The 21,768-nt window shown below is 42.0% G+C and overlaps 1 protein-coding gene across 10 annotated transcripts in view; it reads right to left on the bottom strand.

Moving 5' to 3' along the window:
- Positions 1 to 21,768, bottom strand: part of RBMS3 (RNA binding motif single stranded interacting protein 3) — a gene marked incomplete at its 3' end in the record, with an annotated part of 741,806 nt that overhangs the window by 364,878 nt on the left and 355,160 nt on the right. Inside the window, exon 2 of one of the 10 annotated variants that reach the window (XM_083705902.1) lies at positions 18,313 to 18,416. The exons of the other annotated variants lie outside the window; for them this stretch is intronic. The remainder of the gene's footprint in view (positions 1 to 18,312; positions 18,417 to 21,768) is intronic. 10 annotated transcript variants of the gene reach the window in all.

Genomic DNA, 21,768 nt, shown 5'->3' with positions numbered 1-21,768 from the left:
CATGGCAACAATTAGATATGTTAATAGGAAATAATCTCAAGGATGTGAGGTTCTGGAAATTAAGAACAACCTTCTGCATCCCGGCAAATACAATTCCCACCAGCCTCAGTCAGCATAATCAATTGTCAGGGAAACATGGTCCAACATGGGGGGAGTGAATGCGGTCCCCTTCAGATGTTGGTGGGCTTCAATTACGATTGGCGCCAGACAGCACAGCTAGTGGTCTGGAACAACCTGACCACATTGACTAGCTCTGCTTTGGATGTCATTAAAAAGTCATAAATGAATCACAGGTGGTGGTGGTGTTCTTCAGAATTTATATGTTGAGAATGGAAGTATTTTGAACCGGAGGAGATTGAGGAAGATGCCAAGGAACAGCAGCAGTGCCTCTTATCACTTCAGACAAATGAAACACAGCTGAGATAAGAGATGGTCATTGAGAAGGTTCTGACAAATGCTGTGATTCAGCACACTATAGGTACTGTTTGAAAACACCTTGTCCCAGTGGTTCTCAAAGGGTGGTGTTGTGGCAGGAGAGAATGGCAACGGTGGCAGGAAGATTCAAGGACATTCAAAGAAACATTTCAGTGTAGTATAGTACAGTATTATATCAAAGTATTTTTTTCTTCTATTTGCAGAATACGGATTGATATTTTCAATATGAGAGCAAGAACATCAAGTGATATTGAGGACAATCCTAGTTGTACTTTCCGATTTCTTACAAAAAATGGTGTGGTGCAAGCAAATTTTATTCTGAAAGTGTGGCCCAGAGAGAAAAAGTTTGAGAATTACTGCCTTATCCATTGTATTGTATTATGAGTATTTATCTTTTTAGCAGTAGGACTATTATCCCACATCATTTATACAGCACTGCATATGTTACCTTAAATATAATTGTCATGGCATGATAGTCTTTTTCACTCTGTTGTGCCTAGCAAAACGATGGCAATAATTATGAAAAATTAACCATGGAATGACTGATCTCTTCCAAGGATGAGCCCGATAATAATTGCAAATTAATTAACAGTACCTTAAGGTCATATTTAGATATTGCAAAGAAACATCAAGTAAGGAAGTTATTGTTTTTAATTTATCTGACATTGTCAACTCAGCATTGTACTTTGCAAATAAGTGCTAACAAAGTAATTATCTCAAAAAATGTATCATTTTTTTTTTTAAATAGCAATTCTCTCTGAGAATCCAAAACAAGGAAATGGTTTAGCTGTTTTTGAACACAGCTGGAATTATTGCATGCCTTTCATCGATAAAATATTATCTATCATAACTAAGTCTATTCAGTTAGTTTTTCACTGGGGAAACAAGGGGACTTATCAAAATATCAGTGTCTTGCAAAAGAGGAAATAAAAATGGCCAATTTCCATCTAATGGCTAATTCACACAATACTCCTTTTATCCCTCTGAACATTCCCTAGATCCATGAACACATGCTTACAAGAGTAATTACAATGTAAGAACTGGGTAATTAATCACAGACAGTCGGAAGCAATTCCTGTGACCATAGTGGTACCCCATTCCTGAATATATATCTGGCTGAAAATGTGCATCAACACAGCTACTAAAATCCCACCTTAAAGGTAAAAGGTAAAGGGATGCCTGATCATTAGGTCCAGTTGCGGATGACTCTGGGGTTGTGGCGCTGATCTCACTTTACTGGCCGAGGGAGCTGGCGTACAGCTTCCAGATCATGTGGCCAGCATGGCTAAGCCACTTCTGGCAAACCAGAGCAGCTCACGGAAATGCTGTTTACCTTCCTGCTAGAGCGGTACCTATTTATCTACTTGCACTTTGGTGTGCTTTCAAACTGCTAGGTTGGCAGGAGCAGGGACCGAGCAACGGGAGCTCACCCTGTCACGGGGATTTGAACTGCCGACCTTCTGATCAGCAAGCCCTAGGCTCTGTGGTTTAACCCACAGCACCACCCGCGTCCCTAAAATCCCACCTTAGTGCTTTCTAAACAAATGATAAGAACATAGATTTATGCCTTTAGGTCTGCGCAAAGGACAGTTGCTCTGAGTCTCATCCTTAGAATGTAAACCACTTTTTTAAAAACACAAGTAGTATGCATATGCATATGTATATATAGAGAGAGAGGATAAATAATTAAAATGCACATCTCTCTATCTCATAAAATAGCTTTGCCCAATTCTCCAGTGGTGCAGCTTATGATACTTGCCAAGTTCATCATGGTACCATAAACATGCACTGCTATGCTGCCAGTGCTTCTTGAATACTCTTCTGATTACCCTTCCATAAGTGGCCGTGGCATGGCAAGCACATGGGATGGTGCATGGCACCCTGATAATCTCTCTAGGAGCTGCAGTGATCACAGAACTAGAACTTTTAAAGAGATTCAAGAAGGACACATGCAACACAGGCTAATCCAGTGTTTCCACAAACCACAGGGGTTCTCTGTATCATTATAAACGCTGAATCATTCACGGGGGGTAAGTGGGAATACTGTACACATGAGAACTATAGTCCAGCATACCTATTCTAAAAGAATTGAAAAATCATTGGGTTAAAAGAGAGAGAGAGAGAGAGAGAGAGAGAGAGACTGACTGACTGACTGACTGACTGATTAATTATAGAATTGTTGGGCTTCACCATTCCAAATGTTAACTAAAAATGAAGTGTTCTGAGTGACTCATTATTTCAGTCCATCCAGCTTTGGGGCAGGGGATTGAAATGTGTGCCCCCTCTTCCCCGTTATTTAAAGATGAGGGAAAGCATACTGTTAGATTCATTTCACCTGGCTACAGACAGAGCAAGTCCTTCCATTTGAGCACTCTGCAGTAAATAAACTGGCCAATGAGCAGAAGTAATGAAATGCTTCAGCTTCCTTATCCAATAGCTAATGATCCGTCAATGCTGAAAGAGAGCCAGTTTTGTTGGGGGGAAATAAAGCAAAACATTTCATCTGATAGGAGGCTAAAGCTGCAGTGTTTTACCGCTGTTATATCGGTCCACATTTTATGTAAGAAACCTTTGATCCCAAACATTTCCCCCTTCTACTGATTTATAACTTAAATACTTTCCTTACAACAGATGACAGCTCTCTCCCCCCACCACCTGTTACCTCTAGATGAAAATCTCAGTCCTCATTTAAGATTTTTGCTTTCTCGCCCTGACCTTCTGTTTCCTTGACAGATATCAGTTTAGCAACTTTGGAGGAGCTCTGCAGATTCCAAGTGCCTCCACAACTAACCTTGGTCAACTGGCCATTTGCACATATTAACCTTTGTCTATCTGTGAGATAGCCCTGTGCACAATATCTTTGAAGTGAATGTTGATTCTTATCATAATAAACTAAAAAAAATTGCACAATGTAAGAATGAACACTGTTGAGTCCGATATGCACCATCCATTGCTTGCATAACCACATCTGTATTTATTGTATGAAGGAATCTGAGAAGATCACGCTGTAATTCTCTCTGTGAAGAACATCCTTATAAATCCACTTAGTGGGATCATTTAGCTTTCCCAGAGTTGCCCTGCTGGGCATTCAAAAACAGAAGTATTGTCTTTATAGTGGATAGAAAGGGATTATATTCTGGTACGGACTGTGAGTAGGGTTCGTAACTCCTCTTTAACCTTCCTCTTAGCAGTTGACCTTCCTCTTAGCAGTTTACAGGAACACAATGTTGACTAGTGTTCAGCCTTTACAAACATCTTGCTCCATCCAGATATTGTTATAAAGCAACCATTTGAGATGAGAATAGAAGAATAGAAAAAAAGCCACTCATTTTTTTCCTGTAAAGTGTTATTTTCCCCAAGGAAAATTCTATCTGAAAGTATGTGCTTTTCACGCAATCCGGTGCATGCCAAAGGCCAACTGTTTGGTTTCCACAGCTATCTTTCAGATAGAGTTGCCACTAGCAGGAAGGATATGTAAGATCTAGGTAAATGTAATTCATAGCAGAATCACGGAAATTCACCAATTGACAAATGAATTGATAAGAACTACTCTGGTTTGCAACTGAGAAAGAGGCACTGCTCAAATGAAACATTTCAGCCTTTTACTTGCCAGGGCTGCTGGTCTTGATAGATAAGCAGTAAAAGCACATTGCCCAGCTGGACAATATCTTTTTTTATTTACACTGTATAAATAATTGGTTTCATTGAACTTTGCTAAAGATAGAGAAAACTGTTTCATAAAGGGTTGCAGCCTGACACTAAATGAGATGATTTGCTTGAGGATAAACAGCCCCATATTCTAATATGTCCAATACAGTTCAGTGACCGGCAGCATGATCATCAACAGGATTTGAAATGTGAACTTCTGCTTCTCCCTTGCATTGAAGGATGACATTAATATAGCAACCCCCCAAAAAAGTCTCAAAGAGGCATTAGCCTCATGGATCAGAATGGCTACTTTCCTGTAGCAACTAGAGTTCTTATGCCTTCATCTCTGGTCCCAGGAAACCTTCCTACCTTCAGGGAAAGAAGTATTTGGACCTCATTCTGACAGTGAAATACAGCTCAGATTACAAAAATGATTTGAGATTATTATTCCCAGAGGCCAAAGGAACAAACATAGGAGCAGTGATGCTTCCAGAACTGCAACATTTATTTTACTTTTTTATTATAATGTATATTATTTTAAGATATACTCCCCCTATTAATGCTATTGCAAAACTATTGAAGGTGGCTTAAAGTATTTAAAGAAGAGCTTTCCAAACTTTTCATGTTGGTGACACACTTTTTAGACATGCATCATTTCACGACACAGTAATTCAGTTTTACTAGCAAACCAGAGGTTTAACTAACCCCTTTCCAGCCCTGGGAGGAGCATGGAGTGTGTTTGCGAGGCACACCTACACACTGCAACCGACACCATCATGTGTCACGACACATGGTTTGGAAAGCTCTGATTTAAAGATTGGTTCCATTTAGGTTGACACAATAAAGTGGGTTAAAGAACTCTGCCGCTCAATGATTTTTTTGTGGTTAGAAAAGTGGCAAGGATATGCACTGAAAAGTGGGGGGTGAATGAACAAACAAACCAGGATAAATGCTCAATAAAGACAATACATTGCCTAACCTCCCCACCAGCTATGTGCAAGCAAATCAGGATGAATGGTCAATATACGGGTCATCTGGAGGAGCCCAGATTCACCGTCTGACAATATAACAGCATTAACAACAAATCATAAAATAGGCAGGCACAGCAAATAAAAACTTCATCCACTAAGTAGTCAAGTAAAAATCCCTAGTCTCCCAGGTTAAAAACCTGCCAGTATGAAAAAGTCTTCACAAGTCAACAGATGGCAGCCAGAGAAGAGACCATCTCGAGATCACTGGGTAAACGGTTCCACAATACTGGTGATACCACTAAGAAGGCCCTGCCTACCAGCTATGCTGATACCATAGAGGGAACACAAGGAACAGGCAGTCTTCTTGAACGGGTGACACAGAAGCTAAACCAAAGGTTAGCTTAGTGTATCATCCAAACCGGGGATCACTGTACAGTGGTACCTCGGGTTAAGAACTTGATTTGTTCTGAAGGTCCATTCTTAACCTGAAACTGTTCTTAACCTGAGGTACCACTTTAACTAATGGGGCCTCCCACTGCCACCATGCGATTTCTGTTCTCATCCTGAAGCAAAGTTCTTAACCCAAGGTACTATTTCTGGGTTAGTGGAGCCTGTAACCTGAAGCATCTGTAACCCAAGGTACCACTGTAATGGTCTTTCATCTCTAAACATGATCTCTAGCCAATTTTTGTCCTATGGTTAAAAAGACCAGGAAGGAGCAAAACAAGACCTGTTTTTAGAGAAGGACCTCCTCTATATGGCTTACCATGATGTACAAAGCAAGTTCATGTGTAAGGCAGAAATACTACTAAGTCTTGCCATTGACAAATACCATCAAGTCTCTGGTTGTTAAGACTTCTTCAGAAACCATTAGATTTTCTGCAGCTCATATTTAGGAACATTTGGCTCACATGCTATTTTTCCTTGTTCAATTGCACACTTGGTGATGGCCATTATGCCTTTGCAATAAGTGGTAACATCTGAGGAAGCCCCAATGTTCAATGAAATTAAAAGCAAAAACATTCCACCTCCCTAGGCACAGCGCTCAAATTGACCCTACAAAACAACAAAGCAACGAAACAGAAACAGAAGTACAAGATCCCTAATGGATAATTGCACTCACAATGATATATCACTGAGTGAAAATGGGCAAAAGATTATGCCAAAGGGAACATTTGCAAACACACTTTTATGCTTACGCAGCTAATTCTCTAATCAAATTTTATACCTCACCAAACTCTAGTAAGCAACGTAAGAAAAATGAAGGTACTAGGGCTAAGATTCTTAGTGGATTATATTACCCAAATGCAAACCAGCAATGGCACAGAAATGCAACATGTAAGGGTGAGTAGGTTAATACTAATACTACTACTATTACTTTTAATTCATTGTTTTTTATGAAGCATCTTGAAACAATGAGGCATTATTTGTGTGAATGCAATTAACACACATATTTATGGGATGTAAATAGTGCTAGGGAAGCCTGAGAATCGTCAGGACCTTGGTGGGTGAGGAAGTTTAAGTCTCTCACACAAACCCTGCCAGGGTCTTGACAAAAGCCCCTTCTCTGAAGCTGCTGTTTGCATTTCAAAGGAATGTGCCATTGTTATGAATGGACACTTCCTCTGAAATTTAGGTGAGTGCTTTTCGTTTGGACCTCAGCATGGTGAGAAAATGTGTGAGGCTGCCCAGGCTTCTCCAAAGCTGCTATTTACAGAAGAAGCACACGTGAGCGAGCGTAGATTGAACTAGTTCAGGTACGAGTTTTCTTTCATGCTCACTAAACATCTGTTTTTCAGCAGAAGGAGATAGGATCTACTCATGTGATGCCCACCTGGTAGAAACTCTAGCTCACATGGCCCATAAATGTAAAATGTATGATGATCTCCGCCAATAATCTTTAGACCATCTACGTATTCCATAAAGAAGGCTGATCGCCGAAGAATTGATGCTTTTGAATTATGGTGCTGGAGGAGACTCTTGAGAGTCCCATGGACTGCAAGAAGATCAAACCTATCCATTCTGAAGGAAATCAGCCCTGAGTGATCACTGGAAGGACAGATCCTGAAGCTGAGGCTCCAGTACTTTGGCCACCTCATGAGAAGAGAAGACTCCCTGGAAAAGATCCTGATGTTGGGAAAGATGGAGGGCACAAGGAGAAAGGGACGACAGAGGACGAGATGGTTGGACAGTGTGGTCGAAGCTACCAGCATGAGTTTGGCCAAACTGCGGGAGGCAGTGGAAGACAGGATTTCCCAGTGTGCTCTGGTCCATTGGGTCACGAAGAGTCGGATACGACTAAACAACAACAACAACAACAACAAAATGTATTCCAACATGGAAATCAGAGACAGAGCTCATACGCTTCTTATTACATGGGAGAGACCAGGAGCTCACCAAGACAGTAGCTAAGTTCCTCTATTTGATTCTTGTCACTGAAGTACACTACAGGATCCTGCCCTTACTGGAGACCCACAGAGATGAAATAAGATTGCTCGCCTCTTCTTCCCTTTGGCAAATGACTGTACTGTTGAAATGGCGACAAGGTCGCACTGGCCTATTTATTCTGAATGTTTGTAAGTGATGCCAATAAAGGTTTGATGATGAACTAATTCATGCTGATTCAGAGTGACTGGGGGGCTCATCTAAGCCAATGTGGGTACCCTCTGAGGAGTCCTCAACCCAAGACTTGGAGCCACATCAGTACTCCTAAAATCATCATATTTTTCCAAACTCTTCATATAAAGACAGGAACAAGGAGCAAGGGAGAGAGGAGGGGTTGTGGTTTTCTTTATGATAATTCTAGTTTCTAATCAGGGATTTTATTTTATTTTTGAAGAATGCACTTACTTCCGATCAGAGTGCTTCTCAGAAGGATGTAGAAGGAAGGAACTTGTCCGCTGTCCAGGGCCACTTCTATAGCACAGCTTATTTTCATATGAATTGCTCACCAAATAGGGCATAGGAGGGGGATATGTGAATCATTTTTTAGCCACTCCTAAACTCTTCAGTGCCGTCCTTGCAAGAAATTCTGTGCATCCACCAGTCTTTTTGAAACTGTATTTATCCCCTCAGAATGGACTAGCATACTGTCAAATTCAATCCAGTTGGGGGGGGGGGGAGAATTATAAGTAGCTTATAAGTGGTTCTGTTAAAAATAAGCAAAGCAAAATTTAAAAGGTGCCCAGCACAAAAATCCCTGCACCTATTTGTCTGAAATTTAAAATGTTTTGGCAGCTCAAAGGCAGTGGGTGAGAGGCTACAATGTCTGCAAATTTCATCCAATTCAGTCAAAAGGAAATGGATTTGTAGACTTATTTATATCCAGTGAATGGGGAAAAACAGAACTTTGCTTTTCCTGAGGCGAAATTCTGATTCAGACCAAAAAGCAAAATGAGCAGCCAGCAAAACCATCCAAGCCAAACTGGACCACTTTCCAAATCATGTCATGAATTAAATTTCCTGTTTAGTTCACACCAAATATTATTATGCTACTATTCGGATGTCTTTAAATGCAAATAAAGAACCCGGGAACTTGACAGGATGGCCATTCTCAAAAAAAGAAAAACTGAAAAATATTAGTGGATTTCTGTCATTTGATCAACAGTCCAGATTTAAGTTTATAAGGCTAAAAAGCTTTAAGCCACTGCTTTATGTGCCTTTTCAATTTCCTAGGTCTAAATCTTGCCACGCATAGGAAGCAAGCTGTAGGTATCTGTCAAACTTTTCTTGGAAATCCCCATCTCCAATTGAACTGTTAGGTGAGTTACCAGGCATAAATTCCCTTACTGTAGACATGACTTCATTCATGCTTTACCCATCTCCACTGCTGGCGTCCTGGGCCCAGGTGGAATTTGTACTGACAACCAGCTTGAAGCATTAACTTGTTGCTTCTTGGAAACTTTTGATTTTGGTGCTCCCGGAAGCGGTTTTCAAGTTCCTCCCATCTGGCTCGAAACTGGAGATGCTCTTGGCATTGTCTGTCGCAAGACTTCTATTCACTTTTTAAATACTTCTTGCCCTTTTCTTATCCCTCTGTCTGGCGGCCAGAACCACTTCTTTTGCCTACATCTTCTTATTAAAGGGGACGCGGGTGGCGTTGTGGGTTAAACTACAGAGCCTAGGACTTGCCGATCAGAAGGTCGGCGGTTCGAATCCCCTCGACAGGGTGAGTTCCCGTTGCTTGGTCCCTGCTCCTGCCAACCTAGCAGTTTCGAAAGCATGTCAAAGTGCAAGTAGATAAATGGTTGGCGGGAAGGTAAACGGCATTTCCGTGCGCTGCTCTGGTTCGCCAGAAGCAGCTTAGTCATGCTGGCCACATGACCCGGAAGCTGTATACCAGCTCCCTCGGCCAATAAAGCGAGATGAGCGCCGCAACCCCAGAGTCTGTCAAGACTGGACCTAATGCTCAGGGTTCCCTTTACCTTTTCACTTATTAAAGTGTAAAGCACCTGCCTTTTCTTTGTGGAGGCAGAGTCCAGATTGAATTCCAGCCGTGATTCAATTTCACCACTGGTTCCATGCTGCCTTAACTAGTTCCTAACTTTCACTATTTTCTATGGCGTGTACGTTCATTTCATTTGCATGAAAACTTGAAAGAGTTCACAATTAACTGGATGAATAATTGGTGTAATTTGTGATTTTTAAGGTGCATTCAATTAATCAACATGATTGAAATTTGTCTTAAAATTAATTAGACCTCGATTGCAATTGATTTCCAGTTCGTGATCACATGAATTGATTCCTGAATTGATTCCCATGAATGTTTTTGTCACGCCCCTCTCCCTGCAACCTGACAATAAATTTGATCGTTTAAACCCCACTTCTGAGTGTGATTGAAGCTCTTTTTGCCTCCTAAGCAGAGAGACCAAGACAGAGGGGCAGCACCGAGAGAACTATCTTCATTTCTTAAAAACACATCCTGTGTTTTATGTGAGCACCGATTCCTATAAAAAAAACCCATTTATTTTTCATTTCAAAACTGCATTTTTTCTTCACACTGTTTTGACTGGGCTAGCCAGTGAAGAGGAATAATTTGTGGGTTCTTTAATAAGAGGTTTATAAATAATACCTGACAGTCTGGAGAAAACAGTAGTATAAAATTCTATCAGTTTTTTAAAAAGAAGCTTTGAGGGTGAACTGAATGGGAAACAGGGGTTAGGAAGCAAGCTTGCTTGTCCATCAAGTGGCAGATATTTTCAGCTACGCTGAGAGAAAAATTTCACAACCCCATGTTACTTTAGTTTAGAAAGATTTACGACCTTTAAAAGTAGGAAGGACAGACAGTACAAGATTACAGTAATTAAGGCAAGAGATACTAATGATTGCAGAAGTGTCTTGGCAGTGAAAATAGGACCCATTTTGCAAGAACTGAATGCTAAGGGTTCATCCTGGAGTCATAGCCAGAAATAAGGTATGTCGAGAACTTGGTCAGTTTTGGAAAAGATGAACAGAGAGATAAAACTAAGTAGAGAAACTGGAATTTTCTGCGAAGCTAAGACATGGATGAAATACAAAGAAGTAGATCAAACAAGGACAAAATAAAAATAAAAATAATAAACTCAAGACAAAGGAGTCCAAAGCAGTGCTGGATAAGCACAGGAGTGAGACAATCTTTTCGGGAAAGGCTAATCATTCAGAACCATTCCTAATGTTCAGAGTGTAGTAAACGCAACCCCCTGCAACTGAGGTGCTGGTACTTTTTTCCATTGCTGAAGAACAAGGAGAATTAGAGATGACACAGAAAGACATGCTGAAGTTAATTTAGAGGTCCCTCCTCAGGTGAAATGGGATGTGGGTGGCGCTGTGGGTTAAACCACAGAGCCTAGGACTTGTCGATCAGCAGGTCGGCAGTTTGAATCCCTGTGACGGGTCGAGCTCCCGTTGCTCGGTCCCTGCTCCTGCCAACCTAGCAGTTTGAAAGCACGTCAAAGTGCAAGTAGATAAATAGGTACACCTCCGGCGGGAAGGTAAACGACGTTTCCGTGCGCTGCTCTGGTTCACCAGAAACGGCTTAGTCATGCTGGCCACATGACCCGGAAGCTGTACGCCAGCTCCCTTGACCAATAAAGCGAGATGAGCGCCACAACCCAAGTCGGCCACGACTGGACCTAATGGTCAGGGGTCCCTTTACCTTTTACCTCAGGTGAAACAATGAAGATATTTCAAGGGAAACAAAAAGAATAGCCAAATTTCTCAGGAGAGACCACCTGACAGACCTGGTGTCAACATGAATGCAGTTGCTCATTAGGTATAGTCATACAAATCTCACCAGCATTAGCTGGTCCAGTCTGGGAAATAATATCATATAATGGCCAAAGTTGATAAAATCTGGGACTAAAGGTGGTAGTAACTTTTGTCTAAAGCAAAATATAAGGCAATTTTCAAGGTTTGTTAGGGAAACATACGAAATATTTGAAAAGCACTGGGAAAAGCAAAAGAAGTTTGAAAAAGTCTAAAAAAAATTGACATAAGTTTTCTACCTCTCCCTAAGGAGACTAAAACTTCCTTTGTTTGGCTGCATCAGAAACCAGTTCGAATGGCAGGTTTTTATTTGTTTTTAACACAAAGGATTTCTGGAAGGTCCTTTGCCTGGGACCTTGGGTGCTGGACTAGATGGGCCACTGGGCTGAGACAGCAGGCTGTTTTTATGAATAACCAATGGAAATCTGCTAGAGATGGCTCCAGTATCAACAATTTGTCAATATCAACAATTTATGAATGAGAGCAAGCTCAGTTCTGCACTAGACCAGGCAACCTCGTGGAGTATCCTTCAAATTTTAGCACCCATGTCCCTTACCTTTCATCAGTCAAGACAAGATCACAAAATCTAATACAAAAAAAAGAGAGCGATGGGAAAACTGATCCTTATATTCATAATCATGTCTTGCAGTACCTTAAAGCCTAACAGCTTTATTATGGGGTAGACCATTCCTGTGGATTAGGCCGCACTTATCACATATACTGCCACAATAATCTGGTATTATAGTAACACAATAGCAGTAAGAAAAAGAGAGCATTAAATGGTTGGCTTGTATTTTGAGAGCAACACATTTACCATAAACCAATAATTAACTCAAAGAGTGGCAAAGGATTTTTATTAAAAATGGGGGAAATGAGAAGGTAGCAAGGAAAATTAAAGGCTTTATTGTCATTTGGATATTTGTTTAATGTGGTGCTTTTGACACATTTACCTTCCAGGCTTCTTTATAACAAGCCATCATAAAACCTCTTTAGTCTTCTTGAAACAAAACCAGTCCCCCCCCCCCCATTAAAATAAATAAATACACAACAACATCCTTTGCTGTTAACGTCTATTAGCAAGCATTTAGTACTGGTTATTTGCATTAATGTACAAAAAAAAAGTCATCTTCTTAGAATTCGTTTCAAAACTGTCCTCGGTGCAGTGATTCATGGAGGAAATTAATAGCTATCATTTTACTAGCAACAGTTCAGCAGTAGTCTGCTCAAGAAATGTTTTTCTTGGTTTGAATGCAAATATCACAGGATGTAGGATTTCCATCACTATCTGGTTGCTTCCTGGAGTAAATGGTTCCCCCAAAGGAGGTGCTGTGGGTTAAACCACAGAGTCTAGGACTTGCCGATCAGAAGGTCGGCGGTTCAAATCCCCGCGATGGGGTGAGCTCCCGTTGCTCGGTCCCTGCTCCTGCCAACCTAGCAGTTCGAAAGCACGTTGAAGTGCAAGTAGATAAATAGGTACTGCTTCAGTGGGAAGGTAAACGGCGTTTCCGTGCGCTGCTCTGGTTTGCCAGAAGCAGCTTAGTCATGCTGGCCACATGACCCGGAAGCTGTACGCCGACTCCCTCGGCCAATAAAGCGAGATGAGCGCCGCAACCCCAGAGTCGGTCACGACTGGACCTAATGGTCAGGGGTCCCTTTACCTTTTTAAAGTAAATCAGGGGGGAAAGTCTGCATCCATGTTTAGGTTCTAGGTGTGTGTGTGAATACTTGTGCATATGTGCAAATTAGGGATGGAGGGAAATGTCATTCCGTTTTCATTCCTAAAGGAATTGACCTAATTTTCACTTCCCAGACTAATACGCAGAATTACCCTTCAGATTTTGCACTTCTCTAAATTTTCTGATACAGTTATCTACAACAGCATACATTGAGAGGTTGCATACACACCATACATTTAAAGCACATACCTTCCCTCCAAATAATCCTGGGAACTGTAGTTTGTTAAGGGTGCTGGAATTGTAGCTGTGAGAAGGAAATTCCATTTCCCATAATTATTTGGGGGAAAGCCATGTGTTTTCAATGCATGTAGCTAAGATAAAATATTGATTTTATATATTTTATAATATTTATCTTTTTAAAAAACAAAAAATAATAATACAGAACAGGACAGAATGGATTTATGAATATATACAGGTGCATTGGACATGGTCCAGACATGAGCTGAGTCGTCCATCCATATGCTCACACAGGAGATAAAACTCCATGCATTTCACATAATTATTTTTTACAAATCAGAAATCATACTAATCAGAACTCTAGGAGAAATAATTCCAGATTCCCACCCCCCTGACTCATACTTTTACAGATTTTTTACCCAATCGGGACTAACACCATGCAAGAAGACAGTGGTACCTTGGTTCCCAAACTTAATCCATTCCGGAAATCTGTTCCAAAATCAAAGCGTTCCCAAACCAAGGCATGCTTTCCCACAGAAAGTAATGCAAAATGGATTAATCCGTTCCAGACTTTTAAAAACAACCCCTAAAACAGCAATTTAACATGAATTTTACTATCTCACAAGACCATTGATCCATAAAATGAAAGCAATAATCAATGTACTGTACTATAAAATAAATAAGGCAGTATTGTAGATGATAAAAATTAAATTTATTTTTTTCCTTATGTGCACTGATGATAGTCATTGTTTGGATGGGGGGGATGGGGCTTTTATCCATTTCTGCAGTCACACAACCAGTAGCTGAACTGGGTTCCACACAGTCAAAAACGAAGTAACAAGCCACAGTCACAAGTCAGTCCCATAAAACAAAGAACAAGTCACAGTCAAAAAAATGAAAAAGCCACACAAACAAAAAGGCAAAAACAGAGCAAAAACAAAACCTCCAAATATCACCTCTGTGTTGCGTTGGTGCTCAGGACTCAGCAGCCAACAGACTCAACAGGAAGCCTCTGGTTAGCAGCAGGGGACTTCATTTACAAATAGAACACACTCAACAGGAAGCCGAATATGTTCTGCTTCCAAGGCAAAGTTCACAAGCGGGAACACCTACTTCCGGGTTTGCAGCATTCTTTTTCCAAGTTGTTCATAAACTAAGCTGTTCTAAAACCAAGGTACCACTGTATGTTTATATGAAGACTGCATTTCTTTTAATAATAGTTAACAATTAGGAAGCAACATTGTCTCCGAACTTTGCATTCTTCGTCTCATAATTCTACCTACCTTATTGCTATTAATAGCAGTTTAAAAAATTAGACTTTCTCTGCAATTCTTCCCAATTTTATATACATGGCAGCTGCATCTGGTGAGGACCATTATGGACAATATTAAATTTGCATGCACAAATGCTCATATAGTTTAGGGAATGTGCAGGAAAGCTTGCATTCAGCTGCCAGTGCCAACCACCTTGGACTGTGGTGTCTATTTCTCAAGGCTCAACCAAAAAAAAAATCAAACCCAATATTCTCAGAATGATGGAGACAACCACAGCATAAGGACCCGGGCTGTGGCTAAGATCTTCTCAGAAGTAATAAGAAATAGAAACCTACATGCTCTGGATAAAACAGAGTGACCACCTTGGAATCTTTTCCCTGTATTTCCATTTTATTTTGCTTTTGAAGATGTTTTTGTGGGTCTTTGGACCGAAATAAAGAATGTACTTATGTAACGTATTATGGAATAAGCTGTCACGGACCAGAGTCTACATTCATCACATGAAGTCGACTTTAGCTCACAAAAGCTTATGCCACTAAAATAATAATAATAATGTTTTTATGACTACCTATTTCAAGACACTGAATATTTATGGTTACTACACCTTTATAAAGACATTGAATATTTATGGTTATTCTAACGTTATCCCGAAAACTGATGTAAAAGTTAATTTAAGACTTCCATTGGTTTTCAAATTATGTAAATACCCATGCAAAAAGTCCAGTTTCTGATGGACATGAAATATTAGCACCATCGAAATAGATGAGCTAGAAAACTATCTGCACAATGGACAAGAAAACTGCCAGACAGAAGAGCAGGGCATCTGCTGTGGACAATGCTACAATTATCTCGTGCATCTGAACACCGCTAGCACGAACGTCTGACTAGCTGCTCTGCTCACAGTATTGTATTCAGGCTTCTTACATGTCACCAGGAGGAAATTAAAAAAGGAGCTGTCACATATAAGATACACCTCCAAATGATATTCTGTTGATAACGTGCAGTCCTTGCTGATCTAACATATGGGGAAGAGGAACGTTGTATTTTTCTCCTTTGATTTCACACAGGAAGAAAAAAAACCCAACATTTCGCTTCCCACCCCTTGCCTACTAATTCTACCAATCACCCACTGCAGTTTCTTTTGTTGCACTATTTTTATCTACCTTCTCGAAGCTCATTGAATAAAGCTTTGTTTCCATCCTTCCTTTGTGGAAATAACGAAAGCATCATCTTACCCTCGCGACCTGGCAGAAAAAGTAGAAGCAAGTGAGTGGCTCCTTTCCTTCGGTGCCTCTGTGGATTTGTAGCAAAGGTACAGAATTGCTGTTATTGCTATAATTTCCCTCTAGGGATTTCAGTGCGCGCGGCAAGGCACACACGCAGGCATACTTTCAAGCCAGGGAAGCGGCGCTGGGCCTGTTCCAGGTAAAAGGTAAGGTAAAGGTACCCCTGCCCGTACGGGCCAGTCTTGACAGACTCTGGGGTTGTGCGCCCATCTCACTCAAGAGGCCAGGGCCAGCGCTGTCCGGAGACACTTCCGGGTCACGTGGCCAGCGTGACATCACTGCTCTGGCGAGCCAGAGCCGCACACGGAAACGCCGTTTACCTTCCCGCTGGTAAGCGGTCCCTATTTATCTACTTGCACCCGGAGGTGCTTTCGAACTGCTAGGTTGGCAGGCGCTGGGACCGAGCAGCGGGAGCGCACCCCGCCGCAGGGATTCGAACCGCCGACCTTTCGATCGGCAAGTCCTAGGCGCTGAGGCTTTAACCCACAGCGCCACCTGCGTCCCTAGGTAGGCTGCCTTAAATCCTTATTTCCGCTTCCAGATCAGCACGCTAACTTCAGCAAACGTCTTTACGACCTCGGTCCAGTATATCTGAAGGAGAGTCTCCACCCCCATCGTTCTACCCGGACACTGAGGTCCAGCACCGAGGGCCTTCTGGCGGTTCCCTCACTGTGAGAAGCCAAGTTACAGGGAACCAGGCAGAGGGCCTTCTCGGTAGTGGCACCCGCCCTGTGGAACGCCCTCACATCATATGTCAAAGAGAACAACAACTACCTGACATTTAGAAGACATCTGAAGGCAGCCCTGTTTAGGGAAGCTTTTAATGTTTGATGTATTACAGTATTTTAATATTTTTCTGGAAGCTGCCCAGAGTGGCTGGGGAAGCCCAGCCAGATGGAGGGGTATAAATAATAAATAATAAATTATTATTATTATTATTATTATTATTATTATTATTATTATTATTTACAAACCATGCACCTCCAAAATCATATTGATTAGTTATCTGGCCTCACCTTGCCTAGTGACGATATGATTTTGGAGGTGCACGGTTTGTAAAGACGTTTGCTGAAGTTAGCGTGCCTCAGACAGCAGGGTCCACGGGGGCAGCAGATCCCAAGGTTGACCCTTCCTGATTTTGATCTTCACTCACCTCTCCTTCCCTGGCAGGAAGGGGGAGTGCCCCATTTTGGGGTGCACCTCAGGTGCCAAAATGTCTCTGGCCAATGCTGTCACTAGGATTGCCAAATCCATCCTGGTCTTTCTTTTATTAAAGGGAAGGTTTGCATAGAAGGTTTCCTGACAACCTAGCAGTTCGAAAGCACGTCAAAGTGCAAGTAGATAAATAGGTACCACTCTGGCAGGAAGGTAAACCGTGTTTCCTTGCGCTGCTCTGGTTCACCAGACGTGGCTTAGTCATGCTGGCCACATGACCCGGAAGCTGTATACCGGCTCCCTCGGCCAATAAAGCGAGATGAGCGCCGCAAGCCCAGAGTTGGCCACGACTGGACCTAATGGTCAGGGGTCCCTTTACCCTTTACCTTTGCATAGGCTCGAAGTATTCTGAGATATGATGAAGCCATTATGTTTCTGTGGTGGGGGGTTTGGCATTTAAGAAAATAGAAACACTCTGTCTGCGATGCCTTACATGTATCTAAACAACAATGTGCAGATGAGTGTTCACTCTGCTGCTAGACAGGTGGCTGGGAGGACCAAAGGTATAAGACTGCAACAAGGACATATTCATCCACAGCACACCTTGTGCTACCCAAGGGACAGGCCCCAAGAGATCACATACTTTCAGTTAATAGAGGAATCTCTTATCAAACATTAGGAAGGTCTTGCATAAAGAACACACAGCTGCTGCAGCTGCAGCTGCTGCTGCTGCTGCTGCTATGGGAGTACTGAAATTCAGTGGTGGAACATCTGCTTTGAATGTAGTTCAACCCCTATCATCTCCAGCAGACTCAAGGTGTGAAACTGGCAGTCACCGTTGACAGTACCGTGCTAGATAAGCCAATGGTCTGGCCCAGCAGAAGGCAGCTTCCTATACTCCTATGCAATTGTATGGTAGGACCCACAGATTCCACCAGAGTCATGTTTATAGTTTTTGAACCCAACACTGCTCAAGGAGCAAAAAGCTTCACTGGAACGAAAAGGAGAGAAAGAGAGAGATTTCAGGGAATATATCACAGATAGCAGTAATCCTAGTTCCTGCTGCTTAAGTAACAGACAATTACTGGCAGTGGGGTTGGAGAAGAGGAAGAGGAAGAAGAAGAAGAAGAGGAGGAGGAGGAGTAGTTTGGATTTGATATCCCGCTTTATCACTACTCTAAGGAGTCTCAAAGCGGCTAACATTCTCCTTTCCCTTCCTCCCCCACAACAAACACTCTGTGAGGTGAGTGAGGCTGAGGGAATTCAGAGAAATGTGACTAGCCCAAGGACACCCAGCAGCTGCATGTGGAAGAGCGGGGACGCGAACCCAGATCACCAGATTACGAGTCTACCACTCTTACCACACTTAGTAGAATAACATACGAACCTTAACTACCCCTGTTAGAGGAAAGGACAGAACCCTGCCTTTCGCCAGGACAGCCACTTCTAAAGTCACCAATCCAGAGCTTGGGGTGTAATTTCCATGGGCCCCTGATAACGGGAAAGGAACACGAACACAAGACACAAGGTGGTGTTTACTTGTCCACATGGCATAACCTTCAGCCACCCCATCATTATTTCCAGCTACCCAAACTTCAATAGGCATAGTCGATGATTTACCATGATCACTGGCAGGTCCCGTCTACACCAAGAGGTCTTAGGACCTGTTGTATCCTACTCTGGTATTTTTTTTTTACTTTCATGTCTCACCCCACTTGTACTCTGAACTCCTTACTTGCTATCTTCATTCGTTTCTTTCAAACATTAACACCCTGCTCTTCTGCAAAGACATACACCGAACTGGTGTCTCATTCAGATTCTGGCCGGCTGCAGATCTGTTTCACTCCCCCTCTCCCTGCTTTAAATCCTTCGTCAAACAGCCAACCATCAAGACGGTAGGCAATTCGTTAAAGTAACCTGTTGCCCACATTCCTAGACATTATTTAGATTTCTCGTAGAAACACTGTCCAGGAACAAGGCGATCACTGCAGAAAGATACAAACCTCCCCCATTCCTCTTTTCTAAATATATATTTTTGTCTCTAACAATGCTCTGTGCATGTGCGCAAAAGGAGGGGAACCACATATCACCGAAAGTGTCAGGGCGATAAAAAATGTATGGCTACTTCCTTAGAGATTCCGAGAACATTAGACACTAGAGGAAACTCATCTGTCTGGGTATCTCAAGGACAGTTTCCCACATGAGGATCCAGGCTAGGAAATGTCACAGGCACTGACAGATGGGTCTCCCTAGCCTCGAACAACCTAATGGAGCTTTTCGCCAATTTGCATACTTGCTGTTGCTGGATGAAATTGGTATGTGTCAAGGACATTAAACAGGCCAAAGAGAAAGTGTAATAGCCTTGTACACAATATCACTCCTCACCGCTTGCCTTATATGTTAGGAAGGGGGGTGGGGGGAGGAAAAAAAAGAAATATAAGAATGTTTTACTTGACTGCTGCTCCGAGGTCATAAATCTACCCTCTTTGGAATAGAGCATCAAGTTCAGCTCCATCGCTGCCTGAACTAAATATTATCACTCCTATTGTTTAAATCCATTTTCTTTCTAAACCATCCACAGTTCCAGAGATAGGCTAGATAGGTTTGTCTCTTTAAACTGACACCTGACAAATGGCACGCTCAGGAAGCAAATGGCATACGACAGAGCAGCTACCTATTTTGCTGCTGAGGAACCCCACTGGAAGCAGGCAATGAGCCAGAAGGGGCAGAGAGAGCCAGAGAAGTACTTCAGGTGCAAAGAGTTGGGACATTTTACAGGATTGCAAGGAAGAAAGCAGCTGCAAATGGTGGCCGTGGCACTTTTTCGGAAATAAGTGCACTTAATTTGACTGACCCACCAAATAAACGAGCATAAGCGAGAGATCCTTCATTATCTTTGTAATTATATTCTTAAGTGAACTTTGCCACAATGAGGGAGAGAAGCATTGTTTTTTGTTTGTTTTTAAATCAAAATGATTTGTGTGTGTGTGTGTGTGTGTGTGTGTGTGTGTAAGGGGGGGGTGTAAATGTTTTCCCTGGCCATCATGTATTTTTTTCATGTTCCCTCTACTTACCAGGAAGTAGTGATGTATGGAAGTGAGAGCTGGATCATAAAGAAGGCTGATCGCCGAAGAATTGATGGTTTTTGAATTATGGTGCTGGAGGAGACTCTTGAGAGTCCCATGGACTGCAAGAAGATCAAACCTCTCCTTTCTGAAGGAAATCAGCCCTGAGTGCTCACTGGAAGGACAGATCCTGAAGCTGAGGCTCCAATACTTTGGCCACCTCATGAGAAGAGAAGACTCCCTGGAAAAGACCCTGATGTTGGGAAAGATGGAGGGCACAAGGAGAAGGGGACGACAGAGGACGAGATGGTTGGACAGTGTTCTCGAAGCTAGCAGCATGAGTTTGACCAAAGTGCGGGAGGCAGTGGAAGACAGGAGTGCCTGGCATGCTCTGGTCCATGGAGTCACAAAGAGGCGGACACGAGTAAACAACTAAACAACAATACCACCACTTCCCAGGAAAAGGTAGTAGGAAGAACAGAGAGTTGATAGCTATACAGTATACACTATAAAATCAGGAGGCCCACAAAGCAGAGCTCTGCTTCTGCTAGTCAGGGCCCCCAAAATCCTGGCGTAGGGGTCATTTTCCAGACAGTGAATTGAAAAGGCCATCACCAAGAGCATACAAATTTTGCAGCCAAGAGTTCCAAATTAGTACTCCTTGTATAATATCCGTCATGTGCATATAAATATGACCTCTGAATTTGAATGTTTGGCTTCCTAAATTTGCTCTCTTGGTAAAGGATTTGTGGTGTTTCATTTTTTTTTTTTAAGCGGAGTTCATAGGCACATGCTGAAGAGAATAAAATATTCTGACTGTACCTGACCTTTACCTTCCAGTATTTTAAAACAAAGCTCTGGTGACTAAACAGTGCCAAGCTGTGAGATTTCTTGAACATCTGTTGAACAGCCTTAACTCCTATTCACTTCAGAGGGAAATCTGACTGTTGAGCACATTGCATGATCGGCCTCTTTAATATTAAAATCTCATAGATGGCTCCTGCTTCTCACTTCCTCCATGCAAGGATAGATCAATACCTACTAACTTCTACAGAATGTCTTGCAACACACCTGATAATTGCAAGCCTCTCTCACACACACACACAAACAAACAAACAAACACACATCCATTGGCTTTAATTAAAAAACCTCATAAAAACTTAGTCTGATTTCATTATTAAACTACATCTTCACCATACAGGTATACCTCGGGTTAAGTAATTCGTTCTGGAGGTCCGTTCTTAACCTGAAACTGTTCTTAACCTGAAGCACCACTTTAGCTAATGAGGCCTCCTGTTGCTGCCGTGCCGCCAGAGCACGATTTCTGTTCTCATCCTGAAGCAAAGTTCTTAATCCGAGGTACTGTTTCTGGGTTAGCAGAATCTGTAACCTGAAGCGTATGTAACCCGAGGTACCACTGTACTGTTGTTTGATGGCATGCAATTGGTGTGGGTTTTTTGTTTTGTTTTAGTAGACATCAAACTGAAACTGAGCTATGCAAATACTCCTTTAGGAAGGCTGCAGATATGGCAAACCAACTTCTACGTAGCAAAATGTCACACCTGATTATAATAGGTGGAAGAGGTATATTTCTTGAACAGCAAACAACCTGAGCAAAACGGCATGTGCATACTGTGCATACTGTGAAGACATTGGTTTGTAATCAATTGTGTCATTTGACTGATAGAAGGATTTTTGATCCAGCAGAGGCAGCCATCAGCAGGCAGGTAATTTCCACTGATTCTTCCCTTTTTTCTGTAACCCTGCTACACCCTTCT

This window comes from Podarcis gaigeae, assembly GCF_964106915.1.
Source record: "Podarcis gaigeae genome assembly, chromosome: 12".
Lineage (NCBI taxonomy): Eukaryota > Metazoa > Chordata > Lepidosauria > Squamata > Lacertidae > Podarcis > Podarcis gaigeae.
Note: the sequence above shows the minus strand (reverse complement) of the source record. Positions and strands in the feature narration are given on the sequence as shown.